Here is a 22,707-nt window from a genome sequence, read left to right on the forward strand (position 1 = left end):
GAGAAAATAAAATGTGGAACTGAAATTTCTCCTGAAAGACACATCAGGAAGTGGGAGGAAGACTGGGACTAAGGGTAGGAAGGTTGAACATGTTGGCAAAATAGTGGTTCCGGATGTCACCATTTCATTTGATTTGGGTCAGGAAAGGGAGAAGACTGGAGGGTTGGATGGCCAGTGAGAAGTGAGAGATATACTTACTGGGGTTCCCTGTGAGATGAAAAGCAGTATAGTAGAAGCAGGACATCAAATATTTATGATGTGTCTAATAATGAAAACAGGTGGTCTGCTGCTAATATTTCATGTGTTTCCATAAATATTGCTGAAACTAAATCAATTGAGTTGGGAACCCACTAAGGGCCAAAGATGTTTCCTGAACTAATAAAAGGCCGTGCTAAGTGTTCAGATGGTTTCATTGTCTAACGCTGGTGGCAAGTGCTGAATTCTGAGGTAATAAACAATGCTAGCTAAAGACTGATTCTATAGCAGGCTTGTTTATTCCATTGTCCTCCTAATAATGAAAACACAAGAGCAGTAAGTCTGTAGACTACTCCAAGAGTGAACGTATCTCCCTCTGGTAACCACCGTGCCTGGGCAAGAAAAGAAGGTCATATTAAGCTTAAGTGGGGATGGTGGTGGTTCAGTGGTAGAATTCTTGCCTGCCATGTGGGAGACCCAGGTTTGATTCCTGGCCAATGCACCTCATGTATGGTCAACACTCGTATGTCACTGCGTTACTACGATGCTGAACGGGTTTCATCGAAGCTTCCAGACTAAGATGAACTAGGAAGACAGGCCTGACAATGTACTTATGAAAATCAGTCACTGAAGTCCTATGGATCTCAATAGTCTGATCTGCAGCCCATCATGGGGATGGCACAGGACTGGACAGCACTTTGTTCCATCGTTGCCATGAGTGGAGGCTGACTCAGTGGCAACTAACAACAGCAGTTAAGCTTAAACTTGGGAGGGGGATTTCTTTTTGATAGGTGATCAAACCCTGTGGATATAATTGTGACTAATCAATAATGACCACACGTTTGAAGGGTTGATTATCCCAAGGGGGAGGGGTTATGACGCCAGCTTGCTTTGGTGGCTCAAATTGCTTGAGCTGCTGTAGAAAAGGAAATACTTTCTTTCACAACTTCCTGGGCTGGATATTAACTTCTCATGAAGACAGTAAGTCAGCATCAAAGTATATTTATCATGTATTATTTACTCACACCTCAGAAGACACATTTAACTCTCACTGTTTTGCGTACTAAGGAAAGAAAGCAAACAATGAAAACAAATTACCTCAAGCAGAAAATAAAATACATATTTTGATAATGTCTCCTTATTTTGAAGTTTTAAGAGCTTGCGAATATGGAAGGTGCACCATGCTTATGTGACCAAGACTTCCTGTAAGCCCCATTCCTCCACCAGGTGGTTAGATATTTCATTATATCTATAACCACTTCCTCTCCCAATGCTAGTTTGCAGTTGGATGTTAGATTTCCAAACAGCTGGAAGTTTGAAAACACAACCTCTGTTCTTTCAGTTACAGCCCCTCAGACATGCTCCCCAGGTCCAATGTCAGAGTACACATTGTGTGAGAGGTGGCCAGGTGTTGTCCTTGTCATGCTGTGGGTGTGTGGTCAGCCGACGCACAGGGCTTCTGATGGGGGAGACTCCGGTCACCGGAATGCCCATCCTTCAGTAAGCATGAGGATCCCAAATGTGACTGAGGCATCGCAGACTTTTCCAGCTATTTTCTAAAATGTTTTTCTGCTCCACCAAATCTAAAACATTCTCTGCCATTTACTTTTCCCCTTAATTTTGTGAACCCAAGGGTCTTTTAAGAGGAAATGTTATCCACATGTTTTTGATTCATTTACACTTAAATCATTAAAAGCCTGTTTTGTAAGAGCTTTTTGATGTCAAAATTTTTTTTTTCTGTGTCCTTTTAATAAGGCATTTAAAGTTGGTTTCTCTTTTCTTTTCCTCCTTCCCTGTCCCTCACTTGGGAAAGAGAAAAAAACAAAAAACAAAAAACAGAATGTTGAATTTTGTTACAAGCAGATGATTTTTAACCCCAAAAGGATGAGGTTTGGTAAACTTACAGCTCATATATAGCAATTTATTCTAAACTGGGTTGCGTCCACACTCTGCCCAGAATTCAGATACCAGGTAGTTAAAATATGATGCCTTTCCATGCTCGTATAAGTTTGTGAAGTTATGCCTCATTTTGTTTGCAATTTTCCAGCCAAAATAACTGATACTATTCAAAGTCTATTTACAGTTCTCTCATTCCACACACTTCACACTCACTATCACGTGTCACGCGGCCTCCTTAACGTCTCTCCTACTCCGGGCCTCTCCAAGAGTAGCCTTTCATGCGCAGGTTTCAAAGTACCCTTCTTAGGTGTCCGATGTTTGAATAAACTCATTGCCATCGAGTCAATTCCGACTCATAGGAACCCTATTGGACAGAGTAGAACTGCCCCATAGGGTTTCAATATCTGAATACTGGTTCTAAAGTCAACATAACTCAGTTTATCTAGATCACTAAAATTATGCCTGGGAGGCACTGGCAAGTGGAAAGAAGAATAGCATGCAGATACTTGGAGTTTCAAAATGATTTTCTTAAATGCTAGAAAAAATAAGCTTTGAAGGATATTAATTATGTGGACAGTGTTATTGGTTCTAACCCTTTCCTTTGTAAACAGTTGCCACAAAAGGTTTTCATGCTGAGTTTTCTCTTTTATCTTTCCATAGCAAGGTTGGACATCTTCTTTGGAGTCCATTGCCCTTTGGAAGATTCCACATTGTGGTATTGAAAATTTAAGGAGCAGTTTTTTGTTTTGTTTGTTTTTCTTTCTGAGTATTTTAAGCCAACCAAAATTCATAAGCAAAATATTAATAGTGACACTAATGGGAAAATGAGTTCTCAAGCTATTCACAAATTAAACATTTGCAAATATAATACACTATAACAAAAACAAAGGAAATCTGCCTACCGTTAGATTTACCAATTCAATGTTTTAATCACAGAAATTTATGCAAAGGGAATAATGATAGATTAGTATAATTTTGTTTCTAGTGGAAAAAAAAGTTCAAATAATATAGAAAATTAACCCAATGTACAAAATTAGGAGATTGAATGAAAGTAAAGTGTTTCACAAAAAGTAACAAAATATAACCATTAGTAACATGGTTTTAGGAGAACATATAATGATACAGGAAGTTTTTTGCAGTCTGTTGAGTGTAAAATCTAAATTTCATAAAAGAATTATCATATGATTCTACGTGAAACCTAAATATTAAGACAAAAAGAACTGAAATGAAAATTAATGCATTTAAGAAAATTTTTATTTTCTTTTTCACTATATGTATTTTAAACATTTTCTACAATGTACATGTAATGTACTTCTGTATTTTTTTTTTTTTTACATTTAAAAAATCTAGTGTCTTCTTGATGTCAAGAAACAAAGGGCAAGAAAGATTTTAAGCTCTAAATTTCTGATCTAGAAAATAAATGCATTTTTTTCTAAGAGAGTTCAATGTACAAATACCTTCTGGTTTTATAAGGGTGCCCAAATCTCTATACTGAATGTTAAACCTTTCACTTCCCCTGACTTCTGCTGAGGAGTAACTAAAAAAAAAAAAAAAACTATATGTCAATAATTTCATCTTTTTGTAATCTAAAAATATAATGTCTTTACATAGTTATCATCAGATGGCAACATCTCTTGAGTAGTTCATATTTCTATTTGGACTATCTTACAGTTAATAATACTCATATAATGACACAAGATTTCATTACTGGTAACATGAATGAGAACTAGGGCCTTCTTACCACCTAAGAGTCTTAGTATGGTCCATGAATTAGTGAGCAGGTAAAATTCCACTCAGCAAATGTTCTATTAAGTAGAGTTCTCTAGAGCAGACTTGTGTTTTTGCTCCTAGTGATTTTCTCCCTAAATTTCATTATAATTTTAACCAATTTTCTAAATTATATAATCCTGGTCAATAAATCCTTTCTCTGGTCCTTGTTCATACAAAAAAAAAAAAAAACCTGTTGCTATTGAGCTTATTCCAACTCACGAAGAACCCCAGGTGTTATGGAGAACTGCTCCTTAGGGCTTTCTTGACTGTAATCTTTACAGAAGCAAATTGCCAGGCCTTTCTTCTTCTGCACTGCTGACCACCAACCTTTAGTAGTTGAGCACAAATGATCTCTGCCACCCATGCATAGAAACAATTTTTTGTAGAGAAAAACTGAAACCCATTGCGGTCGAGTGGATTCAGACTCATAGCGACCCAATAGGATGGAGTTGAATTGCCCTGAAGGGTTTCCAAGGAGTAGCTGGTGGATTCAAACCACTGACCTTTTGGTTAGCAGACAAATGCTTAACCACTCTGCCACCAGGGCTTCTTCATAGAGAAAGCACCTTACTGTATACCATTTACATTGTCATTTTGTCCTATTATCAAGTTATCCTCTCCCTTTATTTTTTCTTGCTACCATGAATCTTAAAAAATATTAATCACTATCACAAGGGGGAAAAAAAAAGTTAAGCACAACTAATTTTGTCAAATTGCACTGATCTCATTGAGTCCTCAGAAGAACTGTGTGAGGTAGACACTGTTATTATCCCCATCTTACAGACGAGGAAACTGAGGTCCGCAGACATTAGGTAATATGCCCAAGGGGGCAGAGATAGTAATTAGCAATCGAAGAATTCTACTTCAATGCTCTCTGAATCCAAAGTCCATGTTCTCAGCCAATATGCCAGCTTCCTTTTCATTTTAAAAGTGATAAGCCATTTAAAACACTTATCCCAGTCACTGGCAAATACTCACCCAGCCAAATGGAATGTACCATAGCTAAGGAACATAAAGGAGGAGAAGGGTAAGAACTCTCTTTCTCTCACAGTTTTCAGAGCATCCCTATTCCCTTCTTCAATAATTATACAAGCTAGGGTATCAGCTCCATTTCATCCTACACCTATAATTTGATATATTCTTCCTGACAATATAATCATCATGATAAAATTCAATTGCTATAAAACAATTTGGAGATCCTGTAATCCATTATAATGCACTCTGGTCAACAAGGAGGAAAATATATCTGAATGACTAGTTCTTCTACTGAAACTGACTGAGGCATTAATTACATCATTTAAACTATCTGCTTTTGTTGGTGTATTTAAATTATTTCAGTTTACCTCAGAAAGGTTAATTTTGATAATTGTTTTAGCCTATTTCCCATTCCATGACATGAGAGTTTACATTAAAATTAAATAAAAACATTTAATGGTACAGGTACACTCCCTGTTGGGTGGGGGGGGGTCCATATTTTACAGTCCTTTCTTTACAAAAATATAGGAAGTGAAGGAGAAAAAAGTAGAAAGTTAAACTACCTTGTGTGACTGACAGTTGAATTCTGAATCACATGTGTGCTCTTCTTACCTCTAAAAAAAAATTTTTTTTTTTTTTTTAAGTACATCAGAATTAGTAACGGATCCACCTGAGGTTCTTTTAGAACTTAGGATGGATGTGGCATAGGTTTTAAAACCCATTTCTGTCGAGCCGATTCCAATTCATAACGACCCTGTAGGGCAGAGTAGAACTGCCCCTTACAGTTTCCAAGGAGGACCTGGTAGGTTCGAACTGCCGACCTTTTGGTTAGCAGCCATAGCTCTTAACCACTCTACCACCAGGATTTCCGCATATGTTTTAGGTTATGGCAATTATTAAGAATAACAGCAAAAACAAAATTCTTTCTTACCATCATTTCAACAATGTACATCAAATCCATTAGGAGAACAAATGTCCTGAGTAACACTAAGCTAGGAATCTTGCATTTTCAGAAGTCGTTATACATGTTTGCAGATTTTAGAGTTGTCCCTTGCAGAGTGCAAATGTTTCAAGTGGATAGGCACCCAAGTTTGTTCCATGAATGATTTCATTTTTTCTGTCTCACAAAACCCTTTAAGCTTAGAAGCCAATCAAAGCCAAACAACTGTTGACCACAGACAGCCGCTCAGCAGCAATTAAAAGAAAAAAAAAAAGAAAAAGTATCTACAAAAAGTACAAGGCTACACTTCCTTTGATTGACAACCAAATATAAAGTAAACAGCCACATTATGTTATATAAACTTCATAATTAAAAAATGCAAATCTTAGATGCCTTTTCACACCCTTTGTTTTGAATCTAGGTTAATGATTCTGTGGCTGCAAACCATTCACTACCCTACAACTCCTGTCAACCGACCCTTGTCTAAAGATGTGTTACATAGATGCAATGGTACTTAGCCTCCTAAGGGTTAAAGAAGTCAGCTCACTCACAAATCAGGAGGAAAAGGCACAAAGGAATCCTGTTAGGGTCTGTTGAAGATTAACAGACCACCACACAAAAGCCCCAAAGCATCCTTCAACCTTCTGAAAAAATGTACTAAAAATGTTACCATGGGAACAACCAATTAAATAAACCAATAAAAGAGGACAACTATCTACACCTCAACCAAACTACACAAACAAACAATAAAAAAAAGCACTATAAATCAATCAAGTTTTAAATGTAACCAGATAGGTTGAAGTTGGGGAAAGGCATAGGAGAGAAAGGAAAATAAAAAACCTTTGTCTATGACAATTAAAACAATGATAAAACAGTAAAAATAAAATGAACGACAGGGTTGAAGATTCAACATAGTATCCCCAGTGTTAATATAAATGCACTTTCTATTTTGTGCTTCTAATGGGCTATTGTGATATTATCCTAAAATCGTGGGTTTAAATTAGCAAAATTGAGAAAAGCCTACAGACTGTTTAGGCCCTGCTGACTGATGTGTAGTCTGCAGGAAATAAATCAAAAAGGCTCATGGGCACACCATGGAGCCCTCTTTATGTTTTAAGATACTGTCTGATGGGCCAAGAGATTTTATTGTAAGTCAGGGACAATTCCAGCCCTTTTTTATCTCAGGGAGCAGAGACCCAAGGGTAGGGTTGCACCTAATTCAGGGAAACCAGTGATCAATAGGCCAAGAAAGTTCCATCCTCTTGACCCAAAATTTAAGGCATAGAATCGTACTGGATCAAGGAGACAAATAGTTTTAGAGATGACTGCCCTGGTGGCACAGTAGTTAAGCGCTTAGCTGATAACCAAAAGGTCTGCAGTTCAGATCTACCAGCTCCTCCTTAGAAACTCTATGGGACAGTTCTACTCCATCCTGCAGGATCAATATAAGTCAGAATCAACTCGATGGCAACAAGTTTGGTTTGGATTTTTTTGAAGAGGAGAAATTGATGGGGCAGTTGATTGCTTGTATGGCTGATTAATTTAAGGGAATTCCACATGGAAAGGTTCACCTTGCCTCTTTGGTGTTTTTCAAATGTCAACTCTGTCTCTAAAGGTTGTCCATAGAACTAATAAAAAAAAAAATTAAATGCATAAAAATTGCTTCCAAATTAAATTTGAGAATAGAAACACTAACAGAGAACAGCAACTGTCAAGGACCTCTGGGGAGCTATGCCTATTGTGAGAACATGGGAAATACTTCTTTGCTAACAGCCACCTCTTAAGCTTTTTGAAGATAAAATGGAGCTCTGAAACATCAAAAGGCATGTGATAACAGCTGGTTACAACACAAGAGAACTTATTCCCCATTTGCTTCCAGGGGGTTTTCTATAATTGGCCTACAGGAGAGAAAGCCAGTTTAAGTGTATTTTAATTTGGATTAGCACACATTTTTGAATTTCAGGAATCATAATTAAGATTTTCTGGACATAAATGATACCTTGATTGTACAATTTCACATCATCAGGATTCATATTGGAAGTATGGTTTAATTATTCCATACACTTCCTCCCTTCCTGCTTTCCTTCCTTCCTGCCTTCCTTCCTTCCGTTCCTTCCTTCCTGTCTTTCTCCCCCCCTCCCTCTCTCCTTTCCTCCCTCCTTCCTTCTTTCTTTCTCTCTTACTCTCTCTCTCTTTTTGCCACATTCTCTGCTTGTTCTTTTGCACTTAGAGATAATGTAAAATTATGGTATTTAATGAGTGAAATTTTCCTTTGTGTTTTGGGTCCATTGGAAGATTTTAGAGAAACACAAAAATGTTCCAATGGCCTAATGTGCTTGGAATGGAATGTTATGTATTTAGCGTTGTTGTCATTTGCCATTTCTGCGTTCTCTTAATTTCTGGAACAACGGCCGTTTTCTCAGCTGTCTAGACTGAGCCACGGTTGAAGGAGGGGACTTGATGCACGTATTACTGTTTTTGTGGAGATACCAAAGGAAGAGAGTCTTAAGTATTTAATTGTTAGCCACCTGTGGTTCCTAAAAAGATGCTGTTCTAAGGTTCTGAAGCTTGCAGCATTTTTGGTATGAGGCAAAACCATTCTCTAAAAGGGTGGAGTCCACTTCTTTGTCTTTGTTTACCCATTGTGGGATTGGAAACATTACTGAGGCACTGTTCAATTTGAAATAATGGAAAACCTTATTTAGTTAGAAGGACATTAAGCATGCTTCCAGAAAGGATAGGAGAACTAGTTTGGCTAATTTTAGTTGCAGCTCAAATTTCAAAATCGAATCTGAATTCTTCGGGGTTTTAGCTTTCTTGCCACTGACGAAATACAGCTTCTTGCTTTTTTTAAAGAAAGATATTATTAAAATTTAAAAAGTGTTCTGAGATCAAATGGTTATTAAGTGATTATATGTTGGCGATTTAAGTGGAAATTAATCAGAAGAATATGATACATTGCGAGTTTTAAAATTAAGGTAGAAATTGTTCAGAGAAACATATATTTTGTTCAACTACGCAACATGCATAATAATTTACATGTTGAAAAGATTATAAACTTGGTGTAAACGGGTCTATACAAGATTAAGTAATTCATAGATTGTTTCAGAACGTGAACTTTTTCCAAAGTACAAAGGCAATGATCCAGATGCATCTAAAGTAGCAAATAAAGAATGTGATGGATTGAATGGTGTCACCCCAAAGAATCTGCTGAAGTCCTAACCTCTGAACTTATGAATGTGACCCCCTTTGGAAATAGGGTTTTTATTTTTATGTTCATGGCATCGTATCAGTCTAGGTTGGATCTTAAACCTGATCCTTTCTGAGTGGTGTCTTTTTAAAAGGAAAAAAAAAACCCAGAAACTGGGAGTCACAGGCACAATCAGGAAGACTCTTGTGAGTATCCCTTTACCACTCAAGGAAAGCTAAGACATGCCCAGGACTGCCAGAAGCTGAAAGAGACAAATAACCTCCTACAGTGGACAGAGCAAAGCCCTGTCAATGTCCTGAATTTGGACTCCTAGCCTCCAAAACTGTGCGACAATAAATTTGTGTTCCCTAAACCCACCCACTCATGGTATTTTTGTTACAGCAACACTAAGTAACTAAAATAAAGTAAAAGAATTAATTTTCCTGACAACAAGATGAGGCATGGTGAACATAAACATCATCTTTGGTCTAATGACACCCAGCAGGGATCTAGGTAGTAGCTGGGTGAATTGCTTCTACATCCCCTTTCACAAGCACACCTGCAAAGTTCTGCCCTGCTGCCATATTCTGCACACATTCCATCCAGCAGGAGGAACACCAAGTACTGTGGAAAGGAATGAGTCGGGATTAAAAAAAACGTGAGCAAAAAATGTGTACATTAATTCACCAATAAAACTATAAAAGACTTTGACTATCATCATATAATTAGAGTGTCATTAATTTGGTTTCAGTTAGAGCAGTGTGTTTCAATTAAACAATGAAAAAAAAACATTTTCCTACCTCAGTGCCACTTCCAAATATGTCAATCTGTCTCCCCTGGCCCCTTATGCTTAGCATTGTAAATTGCATCTCAAATACTCTCATACTATTCATACTTTTTTTTTTTCTTTTCCCTATATCCCTGGGTCCTACAGTACAGAATATACATTAATGCATATTAATGTTAAAACTATGATACTTTAGTCTAAAGTACACAGGAGTAGAGTATTTGTCCTTTTCTACAACACCCACAGTTATAGAAAAGGACAGTTCTGTGCAGTGCCTGGCACAGAACAGGAACTCAAGAAGTGCATAATGAATAAACTTGTCATGAACAACAAGACCAGTGATCTTGCTGAATATAGGTCTGAAGGTAGTTCCTTATAATTTTCTAAGTTATGCCTGTGCAACCAATTCCATATTAGAGAATTGTCTCTTCAGTAGTTTCATTTGTTCTATACGTAAGATGTGACCATGACCGTCAGGTTATATTTGATGTATCTAGTAAACTTCCCCCACACTTGCCTTGTAGCAGACTGTAAAAATACATACAGCAGAACACATGGGAGGAAATTTTGGCTACAAAAGTGAAGGCACATAGAAGAATCATAAAATGTTTGATAAAAAGTTAATCCGTTGAAGAAAAGCCCTAATATAAGAAAGGGAAGAGCATGCATTTCAGAAAACAGAAAGGAATTAGTTTTAGGATAATTATAACATTGTCATGCAGATATAGGAATATTCTTTTAAAAAAGCTACTAGACAACAGGGAAATTAATTTTGCCATAGAAATAGTTTAATAGAGTGAATGACTACACCTCATCAAATACGTAAATAGGGAGTCAGGTAATCTCCAAAGAATGGGCCTAAAATAATAAATAAGTAAAATATATAAGAGGAAAATCGACACACATGGCAGATAAATCCAGATGTTCTTGCTCAGAAAGGAAGCATTATATGAAGAAATCAACAAAAATAATTACCTAGAATTTAAGAAAACCTTAATTCCTCAGACAAAGGAGAATACCAAGTCCCCAGCAAAAGAAAATAATTAGAAAGATAGATATACAGGTAAATACTCAAAATAAATTTATTTTTATTTTATTATTTTATAATAAAACAAATGATAAAACTTTAGTAAAACTAGTATAGAGAGGAAGTCCTAAAAACTCCCAGAGAGAGAAAGAGAGAACAATTATTATAAATAATAAGAAAGCCAAATGGACACCATAATTCTTATCAGCACAATTGAATGTGAGAAAACAGAAGAATAATGTTTGTAAAAGGTTGAGGAAAATGAGCTTTGAACTTAACAGTTTCTTCCAAGGTAAGCAGTCCTTTAAATGTTGGTGTGAACTCAAGATTATTATTACTATTATTATTTTCTTATCAAGAATTCAGAAAGTGAACAAGGTATAAACCATTTCTGGAAGAATTACTTTAGGATATGCTCCATCAAGGAGAAAAAGTAATTCATGAGAAGGAAGCTGTTATGGATTGATCTGTGTCCCCCAAAGTATATGTTGTAAATCCTAACCTCTATGCCTATGGTTATAATACCAGTTGGGAATGGGTTGTCTTTGTTATGTTAATGAAGTAAGATTAATGCAGGATGTGTTTTGAGTCAATCTTTTCTGATATATAAAAGAAATTAAGCAAGCAAGTGAACAGAGGAGAGATGGGGAAAGAGAGATGCCAAGCCATGTGAAGATTGCCCAGGAGCAGAAGTTCAGAAGAGACAAGGACCTTCCTCCAGAGTCAACAGAGAGAAAAAGCCTTCCCCTAGAGCCAGCACCATCAATTTGGACTTCTACCCTCCTTAACTGTGAGAAAATAAATTTCTGTTTGTTAAAGCCATCCGCCTGTGGTATTTTTGTTATAGTAGCACTAGATAACTAAAACAGCGAGTATAGCCAAGAATAAAAATGGAAAAGTTACAAATGAACATGGTAACACTGAAATGAGTTAAATTACACATACAGAAAGAATTTTGTTACATGTTACAGAAAAGTGGAGAAGCAAATATAAAATCCAGATAAACATATTTGATTACATAAAATTAAAGATATCTGCATGGAAAAAGATACCATAAGCAAAAACAACCTGGGAAAAGTGAAAAAACTGGAGAGAGTGTTTATAATACACGTATCAAACAAAGGGCTAATAGCCGTAGATAAATGTGTGAAGGGCTCCTTCAAACTATTTAGAAAAAGATCAACAATCAATTAGGAAAATGATCCAAGGGCATTGAGCTGAGAAGTAATTCTGAAAGAAATACAAATAACTTTAATCCGTATGAACAAAATGCTCAATTTAACTTGTAATTAAAAAAATACAAACTATTTTTCTGCCATCTGTTTGGCAAAAAATAAAAAATCAAGGAGTTTAATAATACACTGTGTTTTTCAAGGGATACTCTCACAATTTGTTGGTGGAATATAAATTGATACTTTCACTTTAATTAGAAATATCTACCAAAATTAAAAATGATTGTATACCCTTTGACTCAACATTTTGCTCAAGCTACTCAACATTTAGAGATGCTTCCTACAGCACTGCTCACACATGTCCACAAGGACATTTGTATGAGGATTTTAATTACTGAACCAAAGAATAAAAATAACCTACATTTTTTATGAAAGGGGACAGGCTGAGTAAATCATAATATGTCAGTCAAATGCCATACTTTATCTCCATTAAAAAGTGCAGTTCTATAAATACTGATACGTAGCTATCTTTAAAAAAATACTGTTAAGTGAAAACAAGGTGAACAACGTATGTAATATGCTCACATTCATATTTTAAAAAAGAGTATATTCACAAGTGTGTCTGTGCATACAAACTTAAACACACTCATACACACACACTTGTAGATGTATAAAATATCTCTGCCAGGGGATTGGACCTGCCTGTAAAAGTGACAGCCTGTAAGTGATAGAAAGGCAACTGGGACCTGTGAACAGGCGTAGGGCAGAGATTTATTGCTTACTATATACCCCCCCCATTTGTGACAATTTGATTTTATGAAGTGCATATATTACTTCTTCAAAATAACATTTTTAAATTTTAACATAAAGTACAACTTTATAACAATACATTTGAAAATGTGCTAGAATAAGTAGTTTTCTAAGAACAGGAAGATTACAAAATTACCTGATGTTGAAGTAGCAGGCTTAAACATACCAGTATACAAGATATTAAAATGCTCTCAAAAAGCACCAGGCCCAGATAGTTTTGCATAAGCTAACAAACCTTCAGGGACAGGTGTCTCCATATGATTTTTTTTTTTTTTTTAGTTCCAGAGGATAATAGGAATTCACTTTGCTTGATTTTATGTGGCTTTATATGGGCTTTACAACAAATTGGGCAAAAACAACACAAGACAGTAAATCTATAGATTGGTACTAACAGCATAGATAAAACACTCCTAAATGAAAAATTAGTAAAATTAACCCATTGGTATATGAAAAAATAATACTAATAAATGTCCACCACTCCTCTGTCAGTTTGTCATAGTGTGGTAACTTCCGTGTTGCTGAGATGCTGGAAACTATGCTACTTGTATTTCAAATAGCATCGGGTCCCCCATGGTGGACAGGTTTCAGTGGAGCTTCCAGACTAAGACAGTCTAGGAAGGAGGATCTGGTGATCGGTTTTTGAAAAAATTGGTCAGTAAAAACCTTATGAATTGCACTGGGACATTGTCTGATATAGTGGCAGAATATGAGCCCCTCAGGTTGGAAGACACTCAAAAGATGACTACGGAAGTGGTACCTCCTCAAAATAGAGTTGACCTCAATGATGTGGATGAAATAAAGCTTTCAGGACCTTCAGATGCTGATGTGGCACAATTCAAAATGCAAAGAAACAGCTGCAAACATCCATTAGTAATTGGCACGTGGAATGTAAGAATTATGAATCTAGGAAAACTGGAAGTCATCAAAAATGAAATGGAACGTGTGCAGATTGAGATCCTAGGCATTAGTGAGCTGAAATAGACTGGTACTGGCCATTTTGAATAGCACAATCCTGTAGTCTACCATGCTGGGAATGACAAATTGAAGAGGAATGGCATCAATTCATGCCAAAAAGAACATTTCGAGATTTATTCTAAAGTTCAGTGCTGTCAATGATAGGATAAATATCCATATGCCTACAGGGAAGACCAGTTAATAGGATTATTATTCAAATTTATGCACCAAACACTAATGCCAAAGATGAAGAAATTGAAGATTTTTTCCAATTTCTGCACGGTCATTAAGAGTCAGAACTGACTTGATGGCAATGGGCTCTGCAGTCTGAAATTGATCAAACATGTAATCAAGATGCATTGATAATTACTGGTGATTGGAGTGCAAAAGTTGGAAACAAAGATGGATCATTAGTTGGAAATCATGGCCTTAGTGATAGAAACAACATAGGAGATTGCATGAAAGGATTTTGCAAGACCAATGACCTATTCATTAGAAAATTTTTTTTAACAAAATAAATGGTATTTTTACATGAATACTGTACACCTTCGGTGCAACTGTGCCCTCCCCCCACCAAGGTATTTTCGTAAGTGCAGCTATGCCAATTTGTTTTCACATGTCGCTGTAAAAAAAAAAAAAAAAAAATTAGAGTAGTGCCCTTACAAAAATATCTTGCAGTGGCGGCCCCCCCCCCCCCGGCATGATTGGCAAACAAACATAGAAGGTACGTATTATTTGTGTAAAAATACATATACACTTGGACTTTGCCTGATGAAATACACAAGAATCAAATGACCACATCTGTGGAAAGAGATGATGGAGAAGCTCAATATTATTAGTTAGAACAACGCCAGGCACCAACTACGGAACAGACCATCAATTGCTCTTATGCAAGTTCAAGCTGAAGCTAAAGAAAACTAGAACAAGTCTATGGGAACCAAAATATGACCTTAAGTATATCCCATCTGAATTTAAAGACTATCTCAAGAATAGATTTGATGCATTGAACACTAATGACCAAAGACCAGATGAGTTGTGGAATGACATCACGGACATTATACATGAAGAAAGCAAGAGGTCATCAAAAAGACAGGAAAGAAAGAAAAGACCAAAATGGATGTCAGAAGAGACTCTGAAACTTACTCTTGAACGTAGAGTAGCTAAAGAGAAAGAAAGACGTAATAAAGTGAAAGAACTCAACAGAAGATTTCAAAGGGTGGCTCGAGAAGACAAAGTGTTATAATGAAATATGCAAAGACCTGGAGTTAGAAAACCAAAAGAGAAGAACACACTTGGCATTCCTCAAGTTGAAACCACTAAAGAAAAAATTCAAGTCTCAAGTTGCAATATTGAAAGATTCTATGGGCAAAATATTAAATGATGCAAGAAGCATCATAAAAGATGGAAGGAATACACAGAGTCACTGTACCAAAAAGAACTGGTAAATATTCAGCCATTTCAGGAGATAGCATGTGATCAAGAACTGATGGTACTGAAGGAAGAAGTCCAGGTTTCCCTGATGGCATTGGCATAAAAAAAAAAAAAAAAAAAAAACACTCCAGGAATTGATGGAATACCAATTGAGATGTTTCAACAAATGGATGCAGTGCTAGAAGTGCTCACTTGTTTACGCCAAGAAATTTGAAAGACAGCACCCTGGCCAAGTAACTGGAAAAGATCCACATTTGGACCCATTCCAAAGGAAGGTGCTCCAACAGAATGAGGAAATTATGGAAAAATATCAGTAATAACACATGTTAAGTAAAGTTCTGCTGACAATAATTCAGAAATGGTTGCTGCAGCACGTTGACAGGGAACTGCCAGAAATTCAAGCCAGATTCAGAAGAGGATGTGGAACAAGAATTATCATGGTGATGTCAGATGGCTCTTGGCTAAAAGCAGAAAATACCAGAAAGATATCTACCTGTGTTTTATTGACTATGTAAAGGCACCTATCAATAACAACACATTAAAAATAATAATAACTCATTTTCATTAATTAGTTTACCAAGGAATACAGTTTCATAGTAGAAAATCAGTTATTATAATTCACAGATTAAAGGGAAAGTTGTTGCCTCAATAAATGTTCAAAAAACTTTTGCTGTATTTATACGTGTATTTAAGATTAAAATAATAATAATTTTAAAAAACCTGTGAAAAAGGACTTATACCAAAACCGTAAGCGAAAAATAAGAACAGGTTAGATCTTTCCATTAAATGGTATTGGAACAACTTGTGATTAACAAGCCAAACTCTTACAAAGGTAGAATCAATGGGAATTTCCAGACATTGAGAATGTGTACACCATGTCTGAAAGACCCTGTGTCAACTGTCCAGAGCCCATGCTGTGACTCCAGAAATCAACAGTGTTTGCAGAAACAGGAGGAGAGAGAGGAAACAGACTGGGCAAGGGGAAAGTGTAAGGCAGCACTTCCTTGACTAATGTGTGTTTACAAGTCCCTACCATGCTTTTCCCTCCAAATTTTCTTCTGAACTTTACTTCCAAGAGATGTTAAAATTTTCTTTTAAGAAAAAAGTTCCCTTTGGTTAAATGCGTTTGGAAAAAGCAGCATGTTACATTCCTTCTTTAGATATTCATAAAATACAATAGCATATTAAAGGCTCTTGGAAATAATGTAATAACCAAAACTTCCTGACAATTTTTAGCCAAAATTTTCTCCAAATAATTTAGCCGTGGGACACTTTGTTGTTAATCCTTAGTATTTCTAGTAATAACTCCAGACACTTGTTCCATGATATGTGTGTCTGGAAAACACTGTCTTAGCATAGAAAATATTTATCAGACAAATCATGTGGACAAGTCAGTCAATGGCCAAACCTTGGAGTTTCTTAGTATCGTGATCTCCAAGACTTTTGCACTTGCTTCTCCACAGCAAGAAGCTGTAATAGCCATGGTTTGAACCTTGCCACCATCAGGGACTGTCCTGCCTCTGAAGTCCTCACCTTCAATTCCTAAATTTCTTATGGGAAATTTCTAAATTTCTTCCTTACCTCTTTGCTCCCACTATTCCTGCTTTTTAATTTTGAGTCTTCCAATGTTTAATCTAAGCTGTTTTAGGAGGCAGTAGTGATTCAGTGGTAGAATTCTTGCCTTCCAAGCAGAAGATATGGATTTGATTCCAGCCAACATATATCATGCACAACCACCACCCATCTGTCAGTAGAAGCTTTCGTGTTGCTATGATACTGAACAGGCTTTAGCGGAGTTTCCAGACTAAAATGGAATAGGGCAGCATTTTATTCCATTGCACAGGAGGGTGCCACAACCTGGGGACAGACTAACAACAACGAAGTTTCTTAAAACATGGCCCATAGATTCCCTGACTAATGTATTAAAAATGCGGTTTGCTGGAGTCCACCGATAACGTATCTGGGGATTTGGCCCGTGACTCTTCATTTTAACAGCTCCCATGCAAGAATCTGATGGCCACGAGAGTCTGAGACCTCTCCTCTAATTTTCCCCAGTCTCCACTCCCCTCACCTTCTAATCTGATTTCACTTCTTTTCTAGCTGGCAGAAACCTGTGCATATCTCTGTAATCATGTCTCTGCCAGCACCTGAATCACACCTGCATATTGCAATCCTTTGCCTCAACCAGCTAACCAGCAAACTCTAATCGCACTGACGCCTTCTCAGTTTTCCACTGGTGCCAGTGACCACCCTGGGAGAAAAGCATATGACCCTAGAATAATGCTGTGACAAATTTATGATCTCTACTCACTTTTTTTTTTTTAATCTCAGCCTGAGGTCCCTGGGTGGTGCCAACGTTTAACAAGTTCAGCTGCTAACTGAAAGTTTGAAGGTTTGAGTGCAACCAAAGGCACCTCAGAAAGGCCTGATGATCTACTTCTGAAAAATGAGCCATTGAAAACCCTATGGAGTGAAGGATTCTGCAACTTTGCAGCGTACAAGATCCGCACACAAAAATCAGTTGGGTTCATTTACACTAAAAAGGAGAGTTTTGAAAAGGAAATCAAGAAAACTATGCTATTTATAATAGTGCCCAAAATGATAAAATACCTAGGAATAAATCTAACCAGGGACATAAAAGCCTTATATGATGAAAACTATAAAACATTACTACTAGAGAATAAATGAGACCTAAAACCCAATGAGACCTACATAAATCAAAAGATATTTCATACTAATGAGTTGGAAGACTTAATATTGTGAAAATGTCCATACTACCCAAAGTGATCTATAGATAGACTGCAATACTGATCTAAAACCCAACAACGTTCTCTAGTGAAATGGAAACACTAGTCGCCAGCTTCACATGGAAAGGAAAGAAGCCCTGGATAGCCAAAGCAATATTAAAGAAGAACAAAGTAGGAGGCCTCACACTCCCTCATCTCAAAACATACTATATAGCTACAGTAATCAAAATGTCCTGATTCTCGCTCAATGATAGACACATAAACCACTGGAATAGAATTGAGAACTCAGAAATAAATCCATTCATCTATGGACAAAGGATTTTCAACAAGGGGTCAAAGCCCATTCAAAGGGAAAGAAACAGTCTCTTCAGCAAACGATGCTGGCAAAATTGGATATCCACTCACAGAAAAATGAAACAGAATGCATACCTCACATCATACACAAAAACTAACTCAAAATGGATCATGACCTAAAACTATAAAGTTCTTGGAAAAAAAAAAAGAAAGAAACAAAATTATGGGACCTAATTTAAAAAAAAATAGATTATCACAACTACAAATGCACAAACAGCAGAAGACAAATTGGATGACTGGCATCTCCAATTAAATACTTATGCACATCAAAAGGCTTTATCAAAAGAGTGAAAAGACAACCTACAGGCTGAGAAAAAAATTTGCGAATGACATCTGATAAGGGTCTAATCTCTAAAATATATAGGAAACTTCAACAGCTCAAGAACAAAAAGACAAACAACTCATTTAAAAAATGAGCAAAGGCCATGGACAGACACTTCACCAAAGATGACATTTAAGCGATTAGCAAACACAGGAAAAGATGTTCCCTATCATTGGCCACTGAAAAAACCAAACTCACTGCTGTCGAGTCAATTCCAACTCATAACAACCCTACAAGACAGAGTAGAACTGCCCCATAGAGTTTCCAGGGAGTGCCTGGTGGATTCGAACTGCCGATCTTTTGGTTAGCAGCTATAGCACTTCACCACCACAGCATCAGGGTTTCCATAGCCCATTAGGAAGATGCATATCAAAGGTACAATAAGATACCATCTCACCTCTGCCAAAATAGCACTGATTAAAAAAAAAAAAAAAAACACAGAAAACAAATGCTGATTATTACAATCTCCTCACTGCTGGTGGGAATTTAAAATTCTGCAACCACTGTGGAAAACACTGTGGTGCTTCCTCAAAAAACTAGAAATAGAATCACCTTGTGATCCAACAAACCCACTCCTAAGTATATGCCCTAAAGATCTAATAGAAGAGACATGAACAGATATACACACACCTATGTTCGTTGCAGCACAATCCACAATAGCAAAGATAGAAACATTCTGAGTGCCCACCGACAGATGAATGGGTAAACAAAATGTGGTACATACATTCAATGAAATACCGTGCAGCCATAAATAATGATGAGTTCTCAAAACATAACATGGGTAAATCTGGAGGACATTATACTGTGTGAAACAAGTCAATCACAGAAGGACAAATATTGTATGATTGCATTATAAAAAATCAAGAATAAGTATAGAAAGAAACCAACATACATTGGTGGTTACTAGGAATAGGGGATGGGGGGAAGAAGAATTGCACTCTAGGTAGCAGACACTTATTATTTTTGATGATGGGAAAGGTAACGCCAAATGTTGGTGAAGTGTGCACAACTTGAACAAGGTAAATGATGTCACTAAGAAATACACAAGAAAAAAGGACATTGAAAACCACAGCTGCTAACCAAAAGCTTGGCAGTTCGAATCCACCAGCTGCTCCTCGGAAACCCTATGGGGCAGTTCTGCTCTGCCCTGATTTCGACTATCAGTAGAAATCAACTTGACAGCAATGTGTTTAGTTTTGGTTTTATGACATATCCAAAAAGTACATTACCTATGTATGTATGCCTATATGTGTTCAGGTATGCATATGTGTGTACATATGTGTGCATATATAGATGTATTTATATGTATATACATGAAGCACATAGGGGGCACATTATGTATATTTCTTAGATATACCCGAACACCTCATGGAATAGATTTTTGGGGTTTGAAGTCTTAGTCCCCTAGTCTTGTGGGACAACTCAGTCAACTGGCATAACATAGCTCATAAAGTTTATGTTCTACATTTTAGTTTGGCGAGTACTGTCTGGGGTCTTAAAAGCCTGCAAGTGGCCATCCAAGACCCAAACATTGGTCTCTACTCATCAGGAGCAAAATAAAAAGAAGGAAACCAAAGAGTCAGAGAAGAAAGTAGTCTACACCCTGACACCGAAGAATTAGATGGTGTCTGGGTACCACTACCAACTGTTCTGAACAGAATTCAAATTCTTAAAAAGTTCAGGTTTCCTGAACCATTTGAGACTAGAGGATTCCCCGAGACCATCACTCTAAGATATGCTTTAAGTCTTGAACCAAAATTATTCCCTAAGGCCACCTTTTAGCTAAATAACAGATTAGCTCACAAAATAAACCATATCACCCATGAGTTCTGCACTCCTTTAAAAAATCATTGGTAAGAGACCAAATGGTCAACAATTACTCTAAAGCAAAGATGAGAATGTAAGGGGGTGGGGAAACTAGATTACTGGAAATGGAACAACCAGAGCAGAAATAACGAGAATGTTGACAGTTTGTGAAAAAATGTAACCGATGGCACTGAACAATTTGTGTAGAAATTGTTAAATGGGAACCGAATCTGCTGTGTAAACTTTCACCAAAAATATCATAAAATAGTATTTCAAAAAAAACAAAAACCCTATGGAGCACAGTTCTATTCTGACAAACATATGGTCACCATGAATTGGAATTGACTCGGCAGCAACTGGTTTTTTAATCATGGCCTGGTTCTCTGTCCCTCCTGAAATCTCTGGCCAGCTCTATCTCCCGTTCTGGATGATGGCTGTTCCAAAACTTCAGCCGCTGACCTCAAAGCCTCTCTTGGTAGATGACGCCTCTTCCTGCTTCACTGAGGATATCTAGGCCATTAGACAAGCACATCCTCCACGTTTTACCTTTATTAAAAGTTTCTACGTCCCTGGATACCCTCAGCTCTTTCTATCTTCAAGGATAATCCCTCTAGTGTGGAACATAATTCCATCCCCTTCTTTCTATTAAAATTTCAGGATTTATCTTTTGATGAATCCCATTCTTTGCCGTGTTTTTAGAACGCTCCACTCTGTTAGCTCATACCTCAGTCTTTCTTACCTAAAACACACATGCACACCAAACAAAAAAGCCACCCTCTTGATCCATATCTCCTTTCCCATTAACAGCAAAGTTCTTCAAAACTGAAGTGAATGTTCACTCTTGTTTAAAACCCCTATGTCTCTCTTACAGAAAACAAATGGAAAAAAATCAGAAAATTAAAAACAATAGAAGTAATCACTAAATTCAAAACCCAAATAAAAACATGTTACTTTTTATTTTGTCTATGTATAGTTTATTTAGTTGAAACCATAGTGCATGTAACATATTTCAAACAAAACATTATATCTTTTAAAAAGTATAACATTATTTTAATACCTGCAAAGAGTCTATAAAATGTATGTGCTATATTTTATTTAACAATCCTGCTTTTGTTTAACATGTAATTTGTTCCCAATTTCATACTTTTATAAATAATAATGTAATTTATCTTGAAAATAAATCTTTTTTTGCATTAACAATCATTTCCTTATGAGAGTTTCCTAGAAGTGGAATTCTGGGGCAGAATATGAATTTATTTAAAGTTCTTGTTATGTACTGCCAAAATACATTCTAGCATGTATGTACCAATTTATAACTTAACATCTGTTTCTGCGACTGCCCATTGCACAATGGTTTAATATTATGATTCTTAAACAATGCTACCTCAGTCATTTATGCTACTAATTCAGTTGCAACTACAATTAAAACTGTGGCCATTACATCTTCTAATTAGTCATTTATGACATACAAGAAAATTCTAGGGTTGTGGATACAATGATATGAAATTTATAAGTGACCATGTTCAGCCTATCAGCTCCTGGGAAACTTAGAACAACATCTACACTGTTTTGCTCTGTTCTCACTGCCAAACTCATCTAAATTGTCTTATAATTTTTTTCTTTACCCTTTTCTTAATTTCAAATTATTTTGTTTTGTTATAGGAAACCCTGGTGGCATAGTGGTTAAGTGCTTCAGCAGTTTGAATCTGCCAGGCGCTCCTTGGAAACTCTATGGGGCAGTTCTACTCTGTCCTATAGGGTCGCTATGAGTCGGAATCAACATGACCGCACTGAGTTTATAGTGTATGTATGTTCATATCAAACCAAACCAAACCCGTTGCCCTCGGGTGGATTCCAACTTATAGTGACCCTATAGGACAGAGTAGAACTGCCCCATAGAGTTTCCAAGGAGCAGCTGGTGGATTTGAACTGCTGACCTTCTGGTTAGCAGCCAAGTTCTTAACCACTGAGCCTCCAGGGCTCCACATATCTTCATAAACTAAGTAAAACCTAACTTTTTGGAAAGAAATGCTACATGAACAAATCAGTATCAAATTTGACATATTGCATATTTATTCAGGCCTTTTAAAAAAAAGAAAAAAAGAAAAAAAAAGTTTTTTTTTATTATATACTAAATTCCTTTATCTTCATTCACTCTTTATCACATAACACAGCACCCTTCTTGATTTCAATACCCCCTACCATCTCAGTCCCTGCTCCCCACAACAAATTGCACCGAAATTGCTCTGTTAATGACCGAAGACGGAATTAGTCTATATTTTCTTTTAATAGTGAATTTTTAATCTATTCGGAATATATTTTGGCTTG

Source organism: Loxodonta africana, chromosome 8, assembly GCF_030014295.1.
Source record: "Loxodonta africana isolate mLoxAfr1 chromosome 8, mLoxAfr1.hap2, whole genome shotgun sequence".
Classification (NCBI taxonomy): domain Eukaryota; kingdom Metazoa; phylum Chordata; class Mammalia; order Proboscidea; family Elephantidae; genus Loxodonta; species Loxodonta africana.